Below are 22,276 nucleotides of genomic sequence, written 5' to 3'. Positions count from 1 at the left end.
GCTAAATCACTATAATTCTATAATAATAATAATAATAATAACTCATTTGGTTTATGGAAGAATTTTTTCTCATCAAAATATTTTTTTTAAAAAAAATTATTTTCTATAAATATGATACTTGAAAAAATAATTTTAACATATTTGGTTGGTCATGAGAAAATGATACATTCTAGAGTGGCTTATATTTGGTTGAGCATTTGTTTTCTTAAAAAATTTGTGGATTTCCTATAAACACCTTATTTATGGATTTTGATGGCTTAAAAAAAATTTTGGAAAAAAAAATCTTAATTTTCAACTGGTGGAAAATTAAATTTTCTATGTTCCTCATGAATTTTTATTTTTCATGAAATATAGAAATCTTATTTTCATATAAATGCTACTTTTCTATCTCTCATGTTCGAAAACTCCAACTAAATAAGAAGTATTTCTTTACGTGAACCAAACAAGTCAAAGCTCTAGTTATTCTCTGAACCGTGTTCTCTATTGGTACTGCCACCATTTTCTACCCTTGCAGACACCTCCATGTGCACCTAACGCTCGTTTAAATGGACCATGTGGATGAGTTTTCATGGTTGGCATCAAGCTATCATGAATGGAAGTAATTTAGTCCCCAATTTTATTCTAGGCCAAGCTTGGTTGTCTTGGCCCCATGTTTGGTATCCTGGTTTGCACTGTTTGGAGGCCCTTAAATAGGATCATATGATGAGGGGAAAAAAGACAATATCATTAAACCCGACGACAACATCAGAGTTGTGGCTGATGAACTTACATTAGAAAGATGACTTGTTTCATTGCAACCATCACAACATGCTGTCCTTTCATTACATGGTGCCATAGTAACCATGGAAGCAGCCTTACTTGGCTTCCTCAATGCTTAACTGGACTCTTGTTTTCTTGAATGCAATTGTAAGTTATTTGTAAGTAAGATCCAAAAACTCTCTCCTATTTTAGTCTTTGGTTCCAAAGTTCGAAGGAGTTTCCTAGAAATGGCTGTAACAATCAAAGGTAATGTCCAAAGCAAAGGTTATGATTTGACCTAACTGATGCCCAAGTGATTTGATTAGATTTATTCCAACAAAATGAAGCTGTAACACCAACATTATGTACGTAAAATGGCATGCAGGTTGGTTGGCGTGGTGTGGCAAAAGCATGAGTCCATTATAACATCATAACAGCCTTATTAAGATCTTGGAATCATTGGAACTTGATCCAAACTACTGCCCTACTTGGAAATGGCTAGCTGTTGCCATCTCCAACAAGTGACTTGAAATTTTACTCAGATAACGTAAAGATGACCCATCCAAATTGAATATTGTCTGCTATATTTGCCCATCTACTCCTTCCATTCCAGCTCCATGCACTGATCTAGACACAGTAGCTCATCAAGTTGTGTTTAATGAAAGCGAATGGCATGCAGGCTGGTGGCCGCAGAAGAATATTCTTTGCACAAGTGGATATTATCATGGAGTGCCACAACTCTTTATTACTTTCTAAATTTTTTTTACCTCAGCTATTGTTTTAGAAGATAATTAGGATTTTTCATACATAATCGGCTCATGATTACATTACATCTTTAATTTTTCCGGATTCTATTTTGTTTTTATTTTTAGAGAGAAAAATTAGATACTCGATGAGAGTTGATAATTTTGTATATACATTACTGATCAAGTATTGACTATTCAACTAGTTATACTAGAAAAATGGTGAATTCATTAGTTTATCGGATTGGAACCTCTCTCCTAAGGGTATGTTCTTAGGGGAGGTCTACCTTAGTAGTGGCATGTTATCACCATATAGCTCATCAAGAGAAAGAAATGATAAATAAATAAGTATTGGTGTCTTTGAGTAGTTTGAGAAGGCATGTATATTTCCATTCTTCATTTTAATGCTATGCATAAGAAAATAAAAGAATCCTTGAACTAAGATTTTTAGCCTATTTTTCTTTCGTTAGTTAATGATAAAATTATGGTATTACACCTCTGTTTATTCTAATAAGATTTCTTTCTCTAGAGACGAATTAGTTTTTTTTTTTTCTAGTTAAAAGAGGTATTTTTTCTCTAAAATAGCCAAAAAGTTATATTAGACTGCAACCTATGTCTCAACTACTCCTACATCAATGTTGCTTTTTATTGCACCTAATTTCTTCTAAATTAGAAAATATAGAGAAAAGAAAAGTTTTATTTTAATAGGCTCATTTTTAAGCCCTAAAATTCATCAAAACCTTTTATCATTAGGCTATAGCTTCTTTTTTTTTGTACAGCAGCTGCTCACCCTACTCTAGTATAAGTGCAACCCATGGAATCAAGAGCAAAAATCTGGCACAGTGGTGCAGGAGAGTCTCCCTGATGAGTCCATAGAATCTATTCGGAATGTTGAGCCACATAGGAGGCAACACAATCTACAACGCGTTTTGCCTTCCGGTAGACATGCACTACCTAAACGGCGCAACAATCTCCCGTCATTTGCTTGATGTTGTGGAGTAGAGGGCTCGCATCCCTCATCTACCCCTTTCTCTCGTATCCAGTCTATCACCATGGCCATATCCTCCTCCAGAATGATGCGCTCCGTACTCAGCCTCCGTCTTGCAAAGAAGAGGCCCTGTAAAGCTGCCTTGAGCTCTGCCCCTATGGCTGTTTATGCTTTTGGCCTCCTATAGCAATCATTCGTGAATCATGACTCCCGCAGCAACTAATCCCATTCGAGGCCAGCAGTGGTGCTGAGATTGTAAGACCTCGAAAAAGGGACCAGTAGGGACAATGCCAGGTTCCCATTCGACAGCGGCGGTACCATCCATTCCAACCACCGTCCACCTCCCTGCTGCTAGCGTTTTCACCTCCGCCATAAAAATAAATTTAAAAAAAAAAATCGAGAGAGAGATAAGTGGATTTGGGGCTAAATCATCATTCTCGTATTGCAACATAGCTCTGCCACAGGCTAAGATTATAAGCATAAAACCACCTGACCTTGTATCACTTAATTCTATCATCCTCTATTCTTCATAATAAACTCCTTCGAATTAACATAGTGGAAACCTAGTTGTGTAAAGAGTCTTCCTGCGTCATAAGTTGGGAGTCACATCCCCAAAAATCTTTCCGTAAAATTCTACCAGGTCTTGAATTTCGCGAAAGCCATTAATGGCATGCTTAAACAGAACACTCTTAACTTGATGTTACCCAGGAGAATTATTTGACTAATCTCTATGGGAACTGTGCTCGGCTTTGTCCCGCTCATCAAGCTTTTGAGATAATGCCTGAGAGAAATAATGTCTCGAGCGACACACTAAAGTATCAGGCACTTTCCATCTAGGTTTCCATGAGAAGGACTTGGTGTGTTTAAATCAAAGGATGCGAACCAATTTCCAAGTGGTTGGGAACATGTTCGCAAGGTCCTAGATTCTTGTGCAAATGTTTAGGCTCTGGAGGAGAAACAACAATGCTATGTGTTTGTTTTGAAGTTTGGATTATTGCCGCCGCCGCCGCTGCCTTATATATGAGAAGTATGCTTTTGAATATGCCCGGTTAAGTATTCGAGCATGGAAGATGCATTACAAGTCTTCAAGACCATCATAGATTTTAACGCCTTTGCATTTAATTTCATGATTAACGTGATCCGGTGATTAGCACTTGTTATGGTCTTTGACACCAGGAAAGCTCTGGGTGGGGTCAAGCTTGGAGTCTTCCGTGAGTGCTGGATTTTGAGCTATCCGAACCCGTTTGCCAACCATTTCACCAAGACTCTTCTTGCTGCTCCTTTCCTCTTTTCCTCTCTCCAACAACCTGTTCGACGAAATGACAATGGAGGCATGATATCCTTCATTTCTTGATGACGAGGGAAGCAAGGAGGGGATGAGGAGGCAGTGACGCCGGCATGGATAAGATAGAGACGATGACGGGATTCAGAAGAGACGGAGATTTGACATGCAAGGAGTGGGGACAGTTGTCTTGGAGTGGGGCTGGTAGAGAGCCAAAAAAAGATGAGGCACCGAGATAGGGTAACGGATCACACGGGGGTGGGCAACAAAGGAAACAAAATAAGGAACGGATTTCTTATTTTATTATATTTTTCTTAGCGTTCATTTTTTTTAATAATTAAAAATAAAAAAATATATTATTTTTTTTATTTTTAAAAATATGTTGTTATCGGAATATACTATATGACTCTAACGTACTAGGCTTGTTTAAGCTCTAGCATCCTCGTTAGACTAAAGATTAAAATTTCAAATCCATTCAAATTTAATCATAAGCGGCAGTCAGCCCTAATTGCTCGGTGCTGTCCGTGCTGTAGTATCTTTCAGTCTACATAGGTTATATGCCAGATTTACTTTAATATCATTTGTAACAATTCAAAACCTTCCTCAAAATAGCTAACTGAAATGTATCATTTGAGTTTTTTGATTTGGAGCTAAACACATATCCTCACGGATCCTCACGTGCTCTCCTTGAAACTATTAAACGGCTATTATCTTAAATTAATGTAATATGAATTTAAGGGGCAGTTATGGCGGAAGATCTGGCGTTCCGCATATAAGTTACTATGCAAGTGGCGGGAAGGGTATTTTTTGAAGGAAAAAGGGAGCCTAAGCTGCCACCAATAAGTGGCGGGAACGTCGTACGTCTCATTCCTTTCCCTCCAAATGTTTTTTCTCATTGTTTCTTCTCTCTCTAGAGGTGGGCAACGGGCCGGGCCGGCCCGGCCCGGCCCAGGCCCCCCGGGCCCAAAAACTAAACATGAAGCGGGCCGTGCCTGGCACGGCCCGTCCAGCACGGAAGGCCAGCCCGGCCCGGCCCCAGGCCCCTCTATTGGTGGGCCGGGCCGGGCACGGCACGCCACGGGCCGTGCCAGGCACGGCCCGTAACGGGCGCAAACGGGCCGTGCCTGGCACGGCCCGTAACGGCTCCAGGCACGGCCCGTCTGGAGAGGGGGGAGGAAAATAGCCGTTTCCAACGGCTATTTTCGTGAAAATGACCCTTTTACCCCTCCCAACAGTCCAATAACGGCTGAATTGAGGGGTATTTTGGGAAAAATTTTTTTTTTGAGCTTCTATAAATAGCCCATTCCTCCCTCATTCTCACCACACCAAACCTCTCATTCTCTCCTTCTCTACTGCTATTATTTCTCTCTTCTAAAGTGCTCTTCTAGCAATTTAATTTTTAGTTTGTTCAAGTGCTACACAAGAGGAGGTTCCTGTTGAGAAGAGAAGGTCGCTTCTGTTGAGAGCACAAGAGGAAGCTCGGAATCTCGGCTCTGCCTCTGCCCTCCGACCCTCTACTCAATTCCTCCTTGCGGTTAGTTTTTATTTTTTGAATTAATCATAGATATGTCATCTTTTGAGGAAAGTCAGTTTGGCATTCCTGTTTCTGAGGGAGAAGAAACTAATCCCCAACCCCCTGTTCCTAGTTCCTCTAGAACTGGTGAACCGAGTGAAGGTCAAACCTCTTCTCGTAAGAGGACTAGTACTGTATGGAATGAATTTGATAGAGTTATGGTTGAGGGAGTCTGGAAAGCTAAATGTAAAAAATGTGCCAAACTTTATAGTTGTAGTAGTAGTGGGGGAACAGGGCATTTAAAAAGACATCAAGAGAGTCATAGGATGCATGATTCTCATGCTCAAACTCAAAGTACCCTTAATATACAAGGGGGATTACTTGTAGGTAATTTTGCATATAATCATGAAAATCAAAGAAAAGCACTTGTAAAATGGATAGTTAAGGATGAATTACCTTTTAGTTTATGTGAATCTTTTAATTTTGAAGAATATGTTCAATTAAACCTACAACCTGCTTACAAAAGAACTAGTAGGCGTACATTTAGAAGAGTAGCTATGACCAATTTTTTAGCAATGAAACAAAATTTAATTGAAACACTTTCTACTTTAAATGTAAAAATTTCATTAACTTCTGATATTTGGTCAGCATCTGTAGGTAGTAATTGTTTTATTGCCATTACTGCTCATTATATTGATAATGATTGGCAATTAAATAAACGTATTCTTGCTTTTCGTGCTTTTGATTTTCCACATTCTGGGCAACAAATTTCAAATATAATTTATCAAACTGCATGTTCATATAATATTAATGATAAAATTATGTCTATTACTTTTGATAATGCATCTAATAATAATTCTGCTGTTGTATTATTAAAAGACTCATTGCATCCCATATTAGATGGAAATTTACTGCATATTAGATGTGCATGTCATATCTTAAATCTTTCTGTTCAAGCTGGCATGGGCATGATTCAAGATGTGATTTCAAAAATTAGAAATGCAGTTTCTTTTATTCATGCTTATAGATCAAGACTTCAAGAATTTAAGGAATTATGCATAAATCATGGTAAACGTTTTAAAAAATTTAAACTTGATGTAATTACTCGTTGGAACTCCACATATAGCATGATACATGATGCATACCCATATAAAAATTTATTAAGTGCATATATTAATGATCGTGGATTAGGATTTACATTGACTGAAATTGATTGGAATAAAGGAAAAATTTTGGAAGATTTTTTGCTTAGTTTTTATAATGCTACCAATGTTCTTTCTGGTATTTATTACCCTACTTCATGTTCATTTTTACAACAAGCATATATAATTAGTCAAAAATTTGCAGAACATAGATATGATGATGTTTTAATGCCTATTATTGACCTAATGGAATCTAAATGGAATGAGTATTGGGACAGGATATGTCCTATGCATAACTTAGCTGCTGTATTTGATCCTAGAGTTAAATTAAATGGCGTGCTAATTTTACTTGATGCATACTCTGAAAATATGAATCAAGATGCTGAATCTGCTAAAGATGAGGTAAAAAAACTTCTTTATGATATTTATGCTATATATGATGAAAAAATTCGTGGATCTAGAACACAAATACAAACCTCTATTTCTCCTTCTAGTAGTTCTCGTTCGTCATCTATTTTTTCATTCATTGCACAGAGAAGACACACACATGCTTCAAGTTCCTCTTCATCTTCTTCATCTTTAAGTAGTGAACTAGAATTTTATTTACGAAATGATCTTCATTCTGCATATGATGAAAATCAAATAGAGAATCTAGATGTATTATCTTGGTGGAAGAATGTTAGAAATCAATATCCTGTTATGTCTGCAATTGCACGCGATATTTTAGCTGTGCCGATGTCCATGGTAGCATCGGAATCCGCTTTTAGTGCAGGTCGGCGTGTTCTTGACGAAAAGAGAAGTAGGATGACGGGCGAAACGGTGGAGATGCTTCTCTGCTTCAAGGATTGGCTGGATGCTGAGGCAAGACTTCAAGATAAATGTGGACATAATACAACATCCTCTGATGATGATGATACAAACACTACTGAAGACTGAAGACTGAAGACTGAAGAGTGAATACTGATTCACTGAATCACTGATGATTAGTAAGATTTCTTAATTTTTTATAATTGTACATTTTTATTGTATTCTGGAGGTCAGACCAAGGTCCAAACCTCGGCCCTTTCTTAGTTTCTTATTGTATTCTAGAGGTCAGACCAAGGTCCAAACCTCCCTTCATGTACCATTTTGATTTAAATTAATAAACTGGTAGGGGTCTATGCCAAACCCCCCACCATTAAGGTGGCTTTATATTCATAAATCATAAATTCTTAGTGTTCAATATTTATTAATTTATTAAAAAAATTTATGAAGCATTAATTTTTATCGGGCCGAGCCGGGCCCAGGCCCGGACCGTGCCAGGCCCGCGTGCCAGCCCGGCCCAGGCCCTTATGGGCCGTGCCGTGCTGGCCCGCGGGCCGTGCCGTGCTTGGCCCGCGTGCCTGGCCAGGACCCTCTAGCCCAGCACGGCCCTCTCAAAGGGGCCGTGCCAGGCACGGCCCGCTTCGTGCCATGCTGTGCCGGGCCGTGGGCGGCCCGGGGCCCGGCCCAGTGCCCATCTCTATCTCTCTCGGATCTTGGAGGGAGAGTTTGGCTTTTTCCCTCAACTCCGGTCTCGAAGAGAAGAAGATTCGAAGGAGAAGACTCAGCGATGATTGCGGCAACAACGGTCGTGAGAAGGATCTATTCCACTTTTCCCTTCTCATGATTCTATCATTGAATCTGTATTTTTTAGTAATTCACAATTTTTGCTTTTTAATTTTGAAATTTAAATAGAGTTCTGTCTGTTAGTCATGTGGAAGATGGTCAATTTTGTTCTTTCTATCCATTTCATGAATCTGTGCTCTTTAATATTATGTTTCATTGAATTGCCCCTGGATTTGATTGATTTAGGTTTTGACTTTACTTTCTAGGTGATTTTAGGGTGTTAATAGATCAGGGTACAATTTCTGATGGATCGCATATTAATTTCTTATATTTAGTCTATGGAAAGTGATTCTAGGCTTCTGGGATGCTACTTATGGGGATTAGTGATTTGATAGTTTTGCCATTGCAGAATTTTTTAACTAATTTATCTTATTGCTGCTGATAGTTTTGTCCTAGATCAAGAGGTTGAGACTTTGGTGAAATCCTTAGATATTTATTCCTTTTTTTTAAAAAAAAAGAAATTGCGTTGACTGCCTGAAAGCCTTGAACTTGGACGGTTTATGATTAAATTGAAAACCAGGCCTTGCAAAGATATTCCTCCAGATGTCATGAATAATTTGTGATTGGAGCATGATATTGTTTCTTTAAATATAGACTGGGAAGAGCAGATTCTGGAATTTGGATGACAATCAAATTTCTTTCGAGAAATTGGTGAAGGTTGTTATTGAAATCAGGGGCGGCCCAATACAGGCCTAGGGCGAACTCACTAAATGAGGCCTTTTTTATAATAATAATAATAATAATAATAAATTTTTAATAAGTATAAAATATTTTAAAATTTTATTTAAAAATAATCCGTCTAGCTTTTTGAGATGCAAAATTGCTAATCAAACTTTTGTACTCAAGATTCATTAAAATACTATTTTCAATCGATAATATAGCTAATCCATTTAATCTTCTTGTGACATAGTTGACCGCAAATAAGATTTTATCAACTTTAATTTTGAAAAACTTCTTTCAGCAGAAGCAACTGTTACAGGTATTGTTAACAATATCCTATAAGCAATGAATGCATTTGGAAAAGAATCTGTTTTTTTAATAAAACTTAAAGTATCAATAGGGGTACTAGTTTCTATTTGTAAAACTTCTTTTAAAACATTTAACTCCGAAAACAGATCAAGACCATCAATATCAGAATATTCACCGTGCTTTAAAAAGTTTTCAAGATTAAGACAACACTTTTTCAAATTCTCTTCATTTAAAGATTTTAACTTTCTAAAATTAAACAAAAAACCAAAAACATCTTCATATATGGTGAACTGTTCAAACCTATTTTGAATTGTTCAAACCTTTTTGAGATTGAACGAGTTTTTCGATTTTTCTTTTTTTTTTTAAGTTTTTCATATCCACATTCATATTTTCTATTAGACATTTGAATCTAAAAATTATATTACCAAACAAAGCAATTAAGACAATTACTACAAACAAATTAAAATATAAAAGAGAAAAAATAGAAGTGAAAAATTGTAACAAAATTATAGAAATTGCAATAAAATTAGGAGAATTAAACGCTGGATGTTGAAATTTAAAAATATAACCAAAAGGGGATTAGAAGAATCACACCGTGTATGCCCACTGAGTCACTGTCACAGTGTCACTGACAGCAGTGACAGGCTCAGTCTCACAGACAGTGAGACGGACGTGAGGGACTGAGGGGACGGCCGGGCCCGCCGGGGTCATGGCCTCACGGGACTACGGGAGCCGGGGCCGGGGAGGGAGCCTCACGCCGTCTGCCGTCACGGCCTCACGCCTCACGGGAGCCGGGGCCGGGGGCGGGCGAGGAGCGGAGGAGGTCACAGCTCATGGGAGACGGGAGTGACGGCCAGACGGGGTCACAGGAGCCGGGGCCGGGGAGGGAGGCGACTGGCGAGGAGGTGGAGCCGTGGAGGTCACTGCGGGCTGCGGCACTGCCTCACTGGTCACGGGAGGCGGGAGCCGGGGCTGGAGGCCCGGGAGGGAGCTCAGGGAGGCGACTGGCGAGGAGGTCGTAGCCTCGCAGTCGCAGGATCGCCGGGATGCTGGGGAGGCGGGGGCCGGGGACTGGGAGGCGCTCAGGCGGAGCCGTGGAGGAGACGACCTCGCCGGCTCGCTGGATTGAGCCGGACGGGCCGATGGCGTCACTGCCTCACGGGAGCCAGGGGCCCGGGAGGGAGGCGAGGAGCCGAGGAGGTCGCGGGCGGCGGGATCGCCTGGATGCCGGGGAGGCGGGCTGGCGGGGACTGTCGCGGGATGTAGGGGCCCCGGGAGGCGGGGAGGCGGACTGGCGGAGGCGCGGGAGCACGATGAGGATTTTAAAGAGAGCCAGAGACCCAGTCGAACAGAAGTACAGAACAGAAGAGGATTGAGGAGTGGAGGAGGAGTGGAGACGATGAGGATTTTAAAGAGAGCCAGAGAGGAATGATGGGCGATGGCCGATGGGAGTGGAGCACCCGCGTCTTGTCGAGGTAGCCGTTGGCTCCTGCGGCCTTGCCTCTACTCTACAGACAGTGACACTGTAGCTAGCTAGGAGCGGGAGGCGGAGCTGAAAGGCTAGGAGCCTAGTAGCTTACGATGCCGTCGCACGGGGCCGCGGGGGCCTTCTCTCGAGCCGGGGCCTTGGGCGACCGCCTAGGTCGTCTAAGGCTTGGGCCGCCCCTGATTGAAATCAAGCTAGCAAAATGCCCAAGATGGATTATATATGGAGCTAGGAAGAAGGGAAACTGGTGGTGCTGTTCGTGTCATCTGGGATTTGGTGTTGCATTTGCTATGAAGAAGTTGTAAGCGAGGGAGGAAAGTAAGATGGAAAGCATTGAAAAGAATGAGGAAGTTGCATTTGCTGCCATGCAGAAAATTCTTGCCTAGAATGATTGTAAAGACGGAGGGAGACCCAACAAAATGGTCTAATGCGATGATGAAATTCTGAGATTGAAGATCTCGGAGAAACTGGCCAGCATTCCTTTACAGAAGAGCAGATTGCAGATGTATACTTATATTGAGAATAAAAATAACTTTGGCATGAAGGTAAATAGGTTCATCTCACAGGAAAAAATTGTAGAATATGAAGGGCTGTTAGGGTATTTTGGATTGCTTGGATTTGGAGAAGGGGTTGTGGCTTGCTGGAAGCTAGAGACGGAGGGCTATGATATGGTTACGGAGGCTTGTACGAAGAGAATAAAGGGAGGAATTAGAATGCTACAATAGTAAGAATAGGAGAGGGAATAGATTGGAACAGAGGGAAAGGAATTCTCAAATAGCAAGGCTTGTATTCTCTAATTTGTTATATTATAATGGGAGTGGCCTTCTATTACACGAGTTCGGACACACCCAATAAGATCAGAAAACAACAAATTGCGAAATACCCTAGGTTACTTCTTCTTGGGTCTACAATGTGCCGCCAGAGTAGTTAGCCATGTATGCGGCCACCCAATCTGCAGTGTCATTGGTCTCTCTAAAAATGTGCTTGGCCTGTAACGCCACCCCGTCCCCGACCATCACTTAAATATTCCGAAGCAGGGGGTGGTTCTAACCCAAACTACTCGGACCCTCCTGAATCCAACCTATCATAGTGACCGAGTCATTCTCCAAAATGATAAATCGGCCCGTAAAATGCAGCGAGCATAGCGAATACCTACCCAGGTCGCTCGTAGCTCGGCTTCGTAAACAGTGGTATATGAGAACTGAGAGCCACCAGCAGCCACCACCTTCGAACGTGAGTCCCTGATAACAAAGCCTGCGCCTCCTCTATTCCCTTCATCTAAAACCGACCCGTCAAAATTGCCCTTGAGAAAGCTAGGGGGTGGGGGCTCCCAGGTGAAGAACACCGTTCGTGATGCTACCTGAGCAAAAGGAGAGTCTCGGATATCCCTAGCTATCAAAGGCCCATCCACACTGTTACCTGTGCTCGGCCTCGCTCTATCGCGAACCTAGGAGATGGGCTGCACCGAATGTCTGAGCATTTCTGATCAACCAAATCTGGTGGGCAATACAGGTAGCTCCAAAATCCAAATGACGCAGCTGGGGCTTGCACAAACTGGTCCCTTTGCCCCAGGCACCCTGTGGGAACCCCGACAACTGCCAGGTCCCTCTCGCCCACCCACAGCGAACTATAGGCCTTTTCGGCCACCTAACACACCAACTCAAGCACCGACTATATAATATTTTATTTTACGAATTTAAGAGACAACTCATTCAACCTCTAAGATGAAGATTCCTGATTATTTAGAGGGCGCACGGCGCCTATTTCTCTAGGAGAGAAACTCTTCACAGGAAATATCTTATGGGTGAAGGCTGAAGCAACCAAGTTTAAGAAGAACTTAGATCCAACTGAAACTAGTTTAAGTAGTCCTGATTAAACTGTGAGAAGACTCATTTCTCTAAATCCTTTTTCCTTCTAAACACTCCATCTGGCATGAATCGATGTTTCATGAAGCAGCTGTCATGTTCTACGATTCACAACTAAGCAGCCTATCTATGGACCTTCCTGACTAGCAAGCAGCCAAACAGCTTGCCGTGGTCGAGTTTGAGTCAAACAAGCATGTTACAATCTACTTCACTCCCCCCAATCTGTGTCATTTGTTCCTTAACACCTGTCCAAATTATGACATGCTAGTTAGAAATTTCACTAGTTATTGATTAATTCTTTGTCTCTAATTTGTGATATGGAATCACTATTTGGTAGAGTTGCTTGTTACGAACAATTGCCTGAATTCTTGAGTCTAATGTTTAAAAATAATTGATTATTAACAACATATGCTAGTTAACACATTATATTAAAGTAGTCCTTAAAAACATTTCTAAGTGTTTTCTTCATATTATATAGTATTTTAATCTGGATCTGTACATAACATTTGTTTTTTCTATTGAAAGTCATTCATACGACAAGCGATGGCGTATTAAGTAAGGATACCAAATGTCAGTTCGCGTAATATTAATTTAATTATTTTTTGGTACCTAATTTGTCCCATTTTTCTGGCAATAATTACAACTTTTGTCTTAATCTTCAGTTGTGGAACTCATGCTTGACAAATTTAATGGCCTCACATGCATTAGTATGATGGTATAGTAGTGCAGTAAATAAACTGGAAAGAAGAAGGCACCTTTTTCATTTATTTAGTTTTATGGTTTCAAGATAAGCCTGCGATATTTTATGGCCCTTTATACCTATCTTATATGGTGTGCAGGTTTCAGGAAGTCCAGAATATGTTTCAGATGTTCAAGAAATCTCCAAGCTTGGAAATTTGGTAGCGGAAAGACGTCATCATGTTAAAGATATATATATCTTTGATTTGAGTTGTTCGTTAGTGTGCCCGTCTAGCTCAGTTGGTAGAGCGCAAGGCTCTTAACCTTGTGGTCGTGGGTTCGAGCCCCACGGTGGGCGCCTAGAAGTAGACCCTTTTTTCTGATTTTTTTTTTTTTATCGACTTTATTGACCGGTCCAAGTGAGAGTTTTGAGTGTAAATAATACTGAACTTATTAGACAAACACCAGCTGTTTTTACCCATTTTGTAAACAGCCAACCTAACTACATCACTTCCACAATTTTGAAATCAAAATAATCTTTCTTAATCTTTGTATATGATACTTCTGCAGGGACTATCTGATTTATCAATCTCAAATGTTGCAAGACTTGGATACTATATAGTCAGTATATTTCTCATACTGTGTTTTTGAGTCTATTTTAATTTTGAATTTTTCTGATTAGTTTTCATATTCCAATAATCCATCCATTTGTTTCTGTGCTTCGTAGCATTTTATTTTGGGGCATCAATGCCAAACCCTTCTGGAAAAGCTGACTGATTTTGTTGATAGTGACATAGCCAAAGAGGATTTGTTGACAAAGATCCTATATTTCTTTCAAACCGCATGTTCTAACGTAGACTAACTACTAGGAAGTTCCATCTACACCGTAGTTCTTTTGTCATTTGTTTGGTTCTCCAAGCGGTCCATAGCACAAGGATTTTCCCATTCTTTCCTCTTTTCTCTTCATTATTATTAATAAAAGTTATCAATAGTTTTGGTTGGGAACAAAGCAACAGGAAAGAGAAGGCTCATAGATGACATGGCCAAAGAACTGCAGGGACATTCTGGAGGAGCTTGAAGCCCAACCTCGTGGTATCAAATAAAAGCAGTGCAAAATGGCAGGTAGAGTTTGTAAAAGTCCAATATTTTTTCCCACAAATATGTAATCACTAACATTTGGTAAGAGATTCATGGTTAGTAATGTCACGGAAACGATTTGATTCGTTCCACGTACATTAGATGATCCTTTTTTTTGGTTTAATCCTGTGCACTGACACAGTAGGTACAAACTTTACTAGATCAATTCGGTAGGATTTTCCACTGGGTACAAGCTTTTCCTCATAGCAACTTATTAGGTACCTGTATCCGAGCATGGCAAATCATGTTTTCATGACACAGTGGTGCTTTACTCATTTACAAAACCTGGAATGTCCATGCAATGGGCCTGCTCTTGGATACAACTTGAGAAGAAGAAACTGGATTATATGTCACGCTTATTTGTGGACTTGGTATAAAGGGTGGTAAAGTTTAGATCTTTGGTCTGAGGAGAAAGTATGTTGATCTGGCAATTGAGCTTAAGGCTTTTCCCCTGCTCTTGTTAAATTCCATCATAAAGAACACTGCATCAATAAGGAGAGCATGTGGTGAGAACGGTCATGATTGCGCCCACGACATCACCCTGTAATAGAAACAACTATTATCATGTATGTGAGCTATCATCGTGTATGTTATCTTTTGAGATTGCATATATGTGCTCCATATGCAGTGGATAGGAGGAGGTGAGTTTATATTTGGTCAATCTATTTGATGGTTTGAGTAATCAGATTGTGGTGTGGCTTGTGTACGTGCCATTGGTTGTTGGATATTTTGAGCCGTAAATATATGCACACGTGTATGGGTTGCCGCTACACATGTTCATGGGACATGGATGATTACAAGCACTAGGCGTGCCCTATGGCTATGGGATGACAGGACATAATGGTAGAAGTTGCCTGCACTTGGATGCACGGATGGATTCTCTTATATCAGGATTTGGAATAGATGGAAGCTTGTAATAGAGCTGATAGCCAAGCAAGCTCATTTGGAGTTGATCTTGTCTGAAAGAGGAAATGTACTGCCTATTCTACTTACACTTGATAACACATACATCAGATTGCACCTCATCTCCTGAAATTTCATAGCTTCCAGGTATTTAAGGTCTGTATGCTGCTCCTTATTTTTCAAACTTTTGTTTAATTTTTTTGGTGTATTCTTTTGACAGGTGCATAACATAGGAAGTTTTCTATGCATGTTGAAGCTGCCACAGAAGCTTGGCTACTTGATGCCGAGAAGGGCATTGCCACCATCCTGCATCTTCTGCTACAAAATCTCTATTATTTACTAATGAAGAATGCAATAACCTGTGGTTGATGGGAATATTTAGTTCTTGTGACTAGATGGGAAACACACACCGGTTATTGATGCCATGGTCTATTTGTAAGCTGCACTGAGGTTTGAATGCCGGGGCTGCACAAGCCATCTAGGAGTAACATCATTATCGCTATCGTTAAAGAGAAACTAGTCTTTATTTTTCTTTTGATCTTCTGACTGAGATTTGTAGGTCATCCACAAGTTGGTTAATTGCTTGGAGAAAGTAAGTTGAGCAGTTTAAAACATTGCTGAAGGACTTTGGTGTCAAATTATGATATTAGCTGGTCTAGTGTTTCTTATCAAGATCTGAGGCTTCTTCCTGAATCATGAAAGCCTAAAGGAGTGACCTCTTTAAAAAGTAAACTCGGGTTTGTCTGGAAAAGAAAAGCCTATGGAGTGACAAGTATGCCTGTAATTTGTGAGGAGGACCGGTGTGAAGGCTTCTGAAGAGGTTACTTTCAGTAGGTTTTACTTCTTCTGGCAACACCTTATTTTAATCATTTCAATGGATGGACATAGACAATTTGTAAAATCTTGACAGCAAAAAACTTGCAAAATCTTGTCCTGCAATTTATAAGTTAAGTTACTTGCAGATTTTGCTGATCAAATGATAGGATGATGCATATAATATAAATGATATTGCAAGATGTCAATTTATGACCTTAATAGTTTTTCAGAAAATGTCAATTTTATATGCAATGTTAGTTTTATTTGCTCATGAAAACCATACTTTTGAGTCACATTGCAGCTCGTGTTGGTAACATGTGAATACTAGCTGTCTACTTATGTTTCTAGTCCTTGTGCCTTAATTTTTTTTACCCATGCTTGGTGTACGAGACTAGAAGCTCAGAGGTAGAATATGTTCAAGAAGTAGTTGAGGTATATTTGGATTGACTTGATTTTCTTTGTCATATAAGATTTCTTGTCATCATCCCAATTAAGACTTAACTTTTGCCCTCCCTTTCCTTTTCTTCTCCTGATACAGATTGGTTCAATTGGCAGGACAGTCGGAGCTACAGTTATTTTGGTTTTGGTCTTGTTATACTGTATCCACGTAAAAGCCTTATTTTGGCAGTCCATCCTGCTTCATATCAAGATATGTAAAAGGAAGCAAAGCTCATTTCATGTCAAGACTGTGGTTAGAGACTTGCCTCTGATCAGCACATTGAGATGGTATCACTTGTGTGCATCATAAATGAAGAAATGTGATCCACATTATTTGAGCTGAAATTGTTTGTGAGTTGTAAATAAGGAAGCATTTTTTGAATTATAAGTTATGTGCACAATTTTGAATCATCAGCATGTGATAGACTGCTATAACACACCAATTATGCCTATCCATTGTAATAAAAATTCAAGCATGTTATACCTCTTCCTGTTCTCAATCCATAAGTATCAAAGAGATTATGCCCACTCTGAGCTCTGAAAGCTAATGCACAGGTGTATACTTTGCTCATGAATTCAGCAGTATCTTGTTCATTCCATTTATTTCTTGCGAGTAATCATGACACATCATAGAGAGCTTAAACAAGGGCGCCTCTGTGCGCTAAGATTGACAAGCATTACATGGTCATCAGAAGAGAGAGTTTGCGCTTAATGTGTTGTTTCTGAGGAAATTTTGCTACTTGCACTAAAATGCTACTTCTAAATCTTCAGAATCTTGTACTTTTTTTATACTAATAGATGGAAATTTTCAGGGGCTAAAATGCCAACAAAAGGAAGAATAAATTCCAACATACTCTCAGTTACTATAAGTTGTTCTTGCCAAAAGATATTTGAGGTATTTGCCATTATTTTTATGTTTGTCACGGTAGGATTTAGCAATTTGATAATAAGGTCTGGCAGTTACCTAGACTCATGGATCACCTTATCTATTTCGTGACAATAGATGCAAGGGTTTATCCACAAAGCTACTGAAGATAATGTAAATATGCAAGTTAATACCATCAAAGTCTTTGGACAGGATAGAAGCTACAATTAGCTTGAGACAAGAGACTTGCTGTGCTGCTTTCTTTTGGCTAGGTTGGTGATAAGCAAAAGGCTTCACCTTTCTGCATCACTTCCAAAACTATCCTCCCCTGTGGTCTCCATCAATACCAACCTCATCTTTCAAACTACAAACACAAAATGACTTCTATTTCCAAGGATGGTACAGCAGCATATGAGATACATATATCTTTAACAGCTAGAAAAGTCTGTTGTTATTGGATCCTCAGCACATGTGGATGGTCTCATCGCTATCTGCATCTCTTTTCATATTCTGCGCAATTGTACGATTTTTGGTAGGCTGGACGCAGCGTAATAATCTTGTTCTTCAGTCACCATAGCTTAGGTGTTTGCTGCGTGACACCAAAGTCAGTCTGCATAATCCTCTCATGTTGTCTTTGTCGCGTGATCCATTGATCCAGAGGCCTGAATTTTGCCATCATATATGGTTTGCCACCATCTGTTCTGCGTCACCTGTTTTAATTGGATCCATCTCTGAATGTTTGTAAATGTTTGGATTGATCTCTTGATGTTTGCAAATGTTTCTGAAGAGTAAATTTTGGAATCTTGTTGTGAGTTGAAACTTCTTCTGAAGTGTTTGAAAGGGTCTCCAAGCATGTAACTTTTTTTCATATTGATCATGCTGAATTAATACATTGGTGAATGACATTTCTCTGCTGGATGGTTCAATCAGCAATTTATCTCTTTGTTTCAAAGGCAGGTTCTTGCTTCTTTAAAGGGTTAAAAATGCAGTAATCCCTAAGGGAGATTGGCAGAAGCCATTTGCTGATTGTGCTGCATTAAATTTTCTACAGGCTTCATCTAAAAATTGTTATTATTGAGTTGGAAGTAGATTGCTTTGGATTGTCCCATCAAACAGTTATTGCTTTAGATTGTCCTGTAAAACATTCTTGCCAATAATAATATAGCCAAAAAGAATGGTGAGCATTAAATGATTGGTTTTAGCAAAGGATTGCATCCGGTTATTATTTCTTTCATACTTTTCAGGATGCTGGAAGATTTGATTTCACCTAATAGATTCGAACCCATTTGGTTAACCTGGATATACATTATTAACACTTTCTCTATTAGCTTTAAGCTTTTAGAGGGTGGGTGCGCGTCTTTTTGGGTCACCCTTTCCAAGTTAGGTAGGGAGTGGCGTGGCTTGGACGAAAGCTCGGATCACGCCACTCCTAAAGTGGTGTGGGCCCCGTGAGGTTGGCTTCTTTCGGTTAGTTAACATAGTACTAGAGCTTAGATTTGTTGGAGATCTTGAGTTTAAATTCCTCCAGTTCGGTTATTCATTAAGTATACCCATACTTGTGTCTATTATTAAGCTTTTAGAGTCATTTAGCTAGTTAAAACATCTCTGCATAGTAAGATACCAGCCTTTACAAGTTTATTTATTATCAACAATTCAAATATATACACCTAATCGATTATGCACCCAAGTAACACATATGTTTATGATTTTTTTTTTTTTTTTTCCTTTTGAACATGATGGTGGGGGGTGTCACCAATCCATAGCTTGGAGAACATTTGCAAGATTGAACATGAAATCTCTTTGAATGGAAGATGGGTGCCATCATTAGGCTATAAGAAAGGTTTGCAAATATCAGCTGCAAATTGGCATAGAGCAAATGCACTCCACATTGATCTGTTAACTGAAGAAGACAAAGCATTAAAGAGAGAGAGAGAGAGGTGAGGGCGGGGGAGCTGTGTCCCCTCCAACAATTTGGCTAACTAACCTATCATTTCACATATTTATATCTCTAGACAGCCATTGTTGGTACCTTTCTTTCTTTTTTTTTTAGAAGAGGTGGTACCATTTCTTTCAAGGAGCCCACAATGTAGGATAATTTAGGTTTTGGAGGGCCCTTAGCCAGTCATGCACTAACAAACCAATCAAAGTGGGGAGGCAAAAAATAAAAGGCTCTCCTATTTAGGCTCTCCCATCAATCTAGGGTTACCCTAATGGCCCAAGGATTGTTAATTTCCTGCTGCACTAGTGAGTTGGAATTGGTTGGACCATCAATATTCAGTGGTCTTACCCTATCTCAAGGACATCAATGAAGGGTCATGTGACCCTCACCATGGGGAATAAAGACACTAAGCATAGAAGAAGGGAAATGTCTATGCAAGCTTTATATATATATTCAAGATATGTAGGCTCATGATTGGGAATAGAACAAGACTAAAGGCACATTTCCTAGCTTCCAATGACAACCCAATACTACCCATTAGCCATAGGAGCGGCATAGCCCTCGATCGCCAAGCAGAAAAAACCAGCCACTGAAGTAGTGGATCAAGGGAATTCGCCATGAAGAAGCGACTTCTAGTGTTGAGAAGATGTGAACCAGCCATTAGAGGCCAAGGGTGGGCAGCATGCACGAGGGGAAGGGAAGTGAGATATGGTGAGTGCCAAAAGAACCACGCAGCAAGTGCAGGAGGATATGCTGTTGATGGTTGCAGGGAGTTCATGGCTGAAGGTGAGGAGGGATCCAGCGGAGCCCTCAAGTGCGCGGCGTGCGGGTGCCACAGGAACTTCCACCGAAGAGTGCAGGAGAATGAGGGGTCATGCGACTGCTCTTCCTCAGCCATGGCAAGGCAGTGGGAAGGTTGCTGAAAGAGTTCATATGGCCGAAGCTCACTTAAAAACTTTTCTGCTTTCAAATAGGTGTGTTCTATCTGATGGTTTGGAGATTAATTGTTTGTGTTTGATAATTGCATTGCAGGTTTCAACTGTTGTATACTTTTTGTTTCATGTGAACTTGTATGTCAAAGCAAGATGGATTCAGCCCATCCTTGGTACGTTAAGGTCTCCAGGGAGTGCAAGACTTGCTTGCTAAGTTTAAGTCTCCTTAAAAATATATACAATGGCTTTTTTTCTCAAATAAAAATATATGCAATGTGACTGAATATATTGGCCCTTTGGTTGCCTCACTTGAATTACCGAACAATAGAAAAGTTTTGCAGCATATAATGGCTAGAAAAGTTGGCTTCTTGTGGGTTGCAATAAAATTCTCCTGTAATCTATAATCAGGTAATACCTTCCTAAATGACCATCGATGGTATCATGCAGGTGCTGGCATAGTAGTACAAATAGAATTATTATTCAAGATGTCTCCTAACTGTGTTCTTGTTTTAATAAGTAACACTCGATTTGTCTCCCCCTATCTTGCATCTGATTGTTTTACGCTAAGGACAGTAATTGGTCGGCGATAAGTTGGCAAAAAGAAATGCCATCAAATTGAAGATTTGACAAGCAAAGTTGCCATGGTAGAGGCACATCCTAATCAGGATACACAGAAGTGTTAGCTCTTTTTGTTAATAATGAAAAGGTTATCGAGAAGGGCATGAATGTTTAAAAAAGTCTTCCTTATCATGTAAATCGAAAGAAAAGCCCTCCTACCTTCTTCAAAGGCTCGAACCATCTTCTTGAACATAATAAAAGAAGGATAATCTCCACCTTTTTCCGCTCGAACTTAATCAGTTTGTAGAAAAACACATGCAAAGAGGATTAAAACACTGCCACTTGGTAAGTACCCTCCGTGCAGCGAAGATACTGCAATCAAAATGAGTTGAATCAGAGTGTCAAACCTGCGGCGTGCAAGGCCAAGCAATAGCAAATGCTATTCTCAATGTGATGTTCTGATTACAACAATGGCAAGGCCGAGCACTGTTTGGTGCAACACAAAATTCAGGATGAATTGGCTTCCAATGAGGGCCGATAGTAATTGGATCCTTTTCTTCGTTCGAGAATCTCCTCCCTTCTTCCACTCCATCCCGAAGAGTAACAATTCAGTCACGTTTTCATGTTCCAATTGATCACTTCTGAGCCATTCATGACCATTACAGCAAATATGATTAAGATATTTACAGCTCCAACATAAATAAGGAGCTGCGCAGCAGCTACAAAATAGAAATTCGATAGAATATAGAATAAAGATATACAAACAAAAACCAATCCCAATGAAAATGCAGATCAAAGTTGAAATTCTTTTCAAATCCATTTTTTTTATTTTATTCCAAAATTACTTAAATATAATTTAATTGACCTCCCCTACAGTATCGTCACCGTAGTAGAGTTTAACCACCAAGTTCGGGATGGATTGATGTGGTTCCTCTACGCCTAAAACACCAGAATATCAAACCATAAATGAAGAAAAGTATGAGAGAAAAGCATATTGGCTAGTGATTCTGGGGCCCCAATTCTTGACTGGAAGGGACACCAAAGGCCTCTGCCCTTCCATCCCTTGGATAGATAAAGGGGGAGGGCAGAGCTTTTGGTTTTTTCATGTTGAAGAACCTTTGGAATGATGCTATCTTGTTTCTGGATTGGAATTGAAACAACATATATTGCACGTTTGGTTGCACTGAATTTTATTTGACCATACTTTATGAAAGGCAAGAATAGAAGGAATGATGGGCCTAATGGGCCTACGGCAGAGGTTGAGGATGAGATATCCTAATTCTATGATTGATTGCTTTTCTTATAAAACCATAACATAAAACTTATACAGATCAGCGCGAGGACGACATTGACATTATGTTTTGTTATTAATTTGTCAATTTCTTAATTTTAAGCATCGCGCATGGTCGTTAAACCTGTGGTTGGAGTAAATGATGATGTCCAGTGTTCCAATTGAAGAAGACTAAGTAGATTCCTTGGTGTCAAGACCATAGAACATTAAGTTGCAGGAAAAATTAGGGAGACCAAAGTTTATCTTATAGTTGGTTGTTTTCTTGTAACACCATGACATGAAATTTATATAGACCAGTGGGAGGGTGACATTAACTTATTATATTTATTGTTCATTTTCTCAAGAA

The 22,276-nt window shown here is 39.8% G+C and overlaps 1 long non-coding RNA gene, 1 other non-coding gene and 1 pseudogene across 2 annotated transcripts; all 3 read left to right on the top strand.

Moving 5' to 3' along the window:
• The first annotated feature begins 13,336 nt into the window (after nt 1–13,336).
• On the top strand, nt 13,337–13,409 carry TRNAK-CUU (transfer RNA lysine (anticodon CUU)). Its single transcript has one exon. It is a non-coding gene; the product is annotated as a tRNA-Lys (tRNA).
• A 1,476-nt stretch (nt 13,410–14,885) lies between these two features.
• Nucleotides 14,886–16,831, top strand: LOC149753221 (uncharacterized). Its single transcript, XR_016395842.1, has 2 exons — nt 14,886–15,238; nt 15,312–16,831. It is a non-coding gene; the product is annotated as an uncharacterized LOC149753221 (long non-coding RNA).
• A 2,594-nt stretch (nt 16,832–19,425) lies between these two features.
• Nucleotides 19,426–20,346, top strand: LOC108511160 (mini zinc finger protein 2 pseudogene; annotated as a pseudogene).
• The last annotated feature ends 1,930 nt before the right edge of the window (nt 20,347–22,276 follow it).

Source organism: Phoenix dactylifera, chromosome 7 (assembly GCF_051530095.1).
Source record: "Phoenix dactylifera cultivar Ajwa chromosome 7, Ajwa_hap1_PhDact_Kaust_v1.1, whole genome shotgun sequence".
Taxonomy (NCBI): domain Eukaryota; kingdom Viridiplantae; phylum Streptophyta; class Magnoliopsida; order Arecales; family Arecaceae; genus Phoenix; species Phoenix dactylifera.
This window is presented reverse-complemented; position numbering and strand designations above follow the sequence as displayed.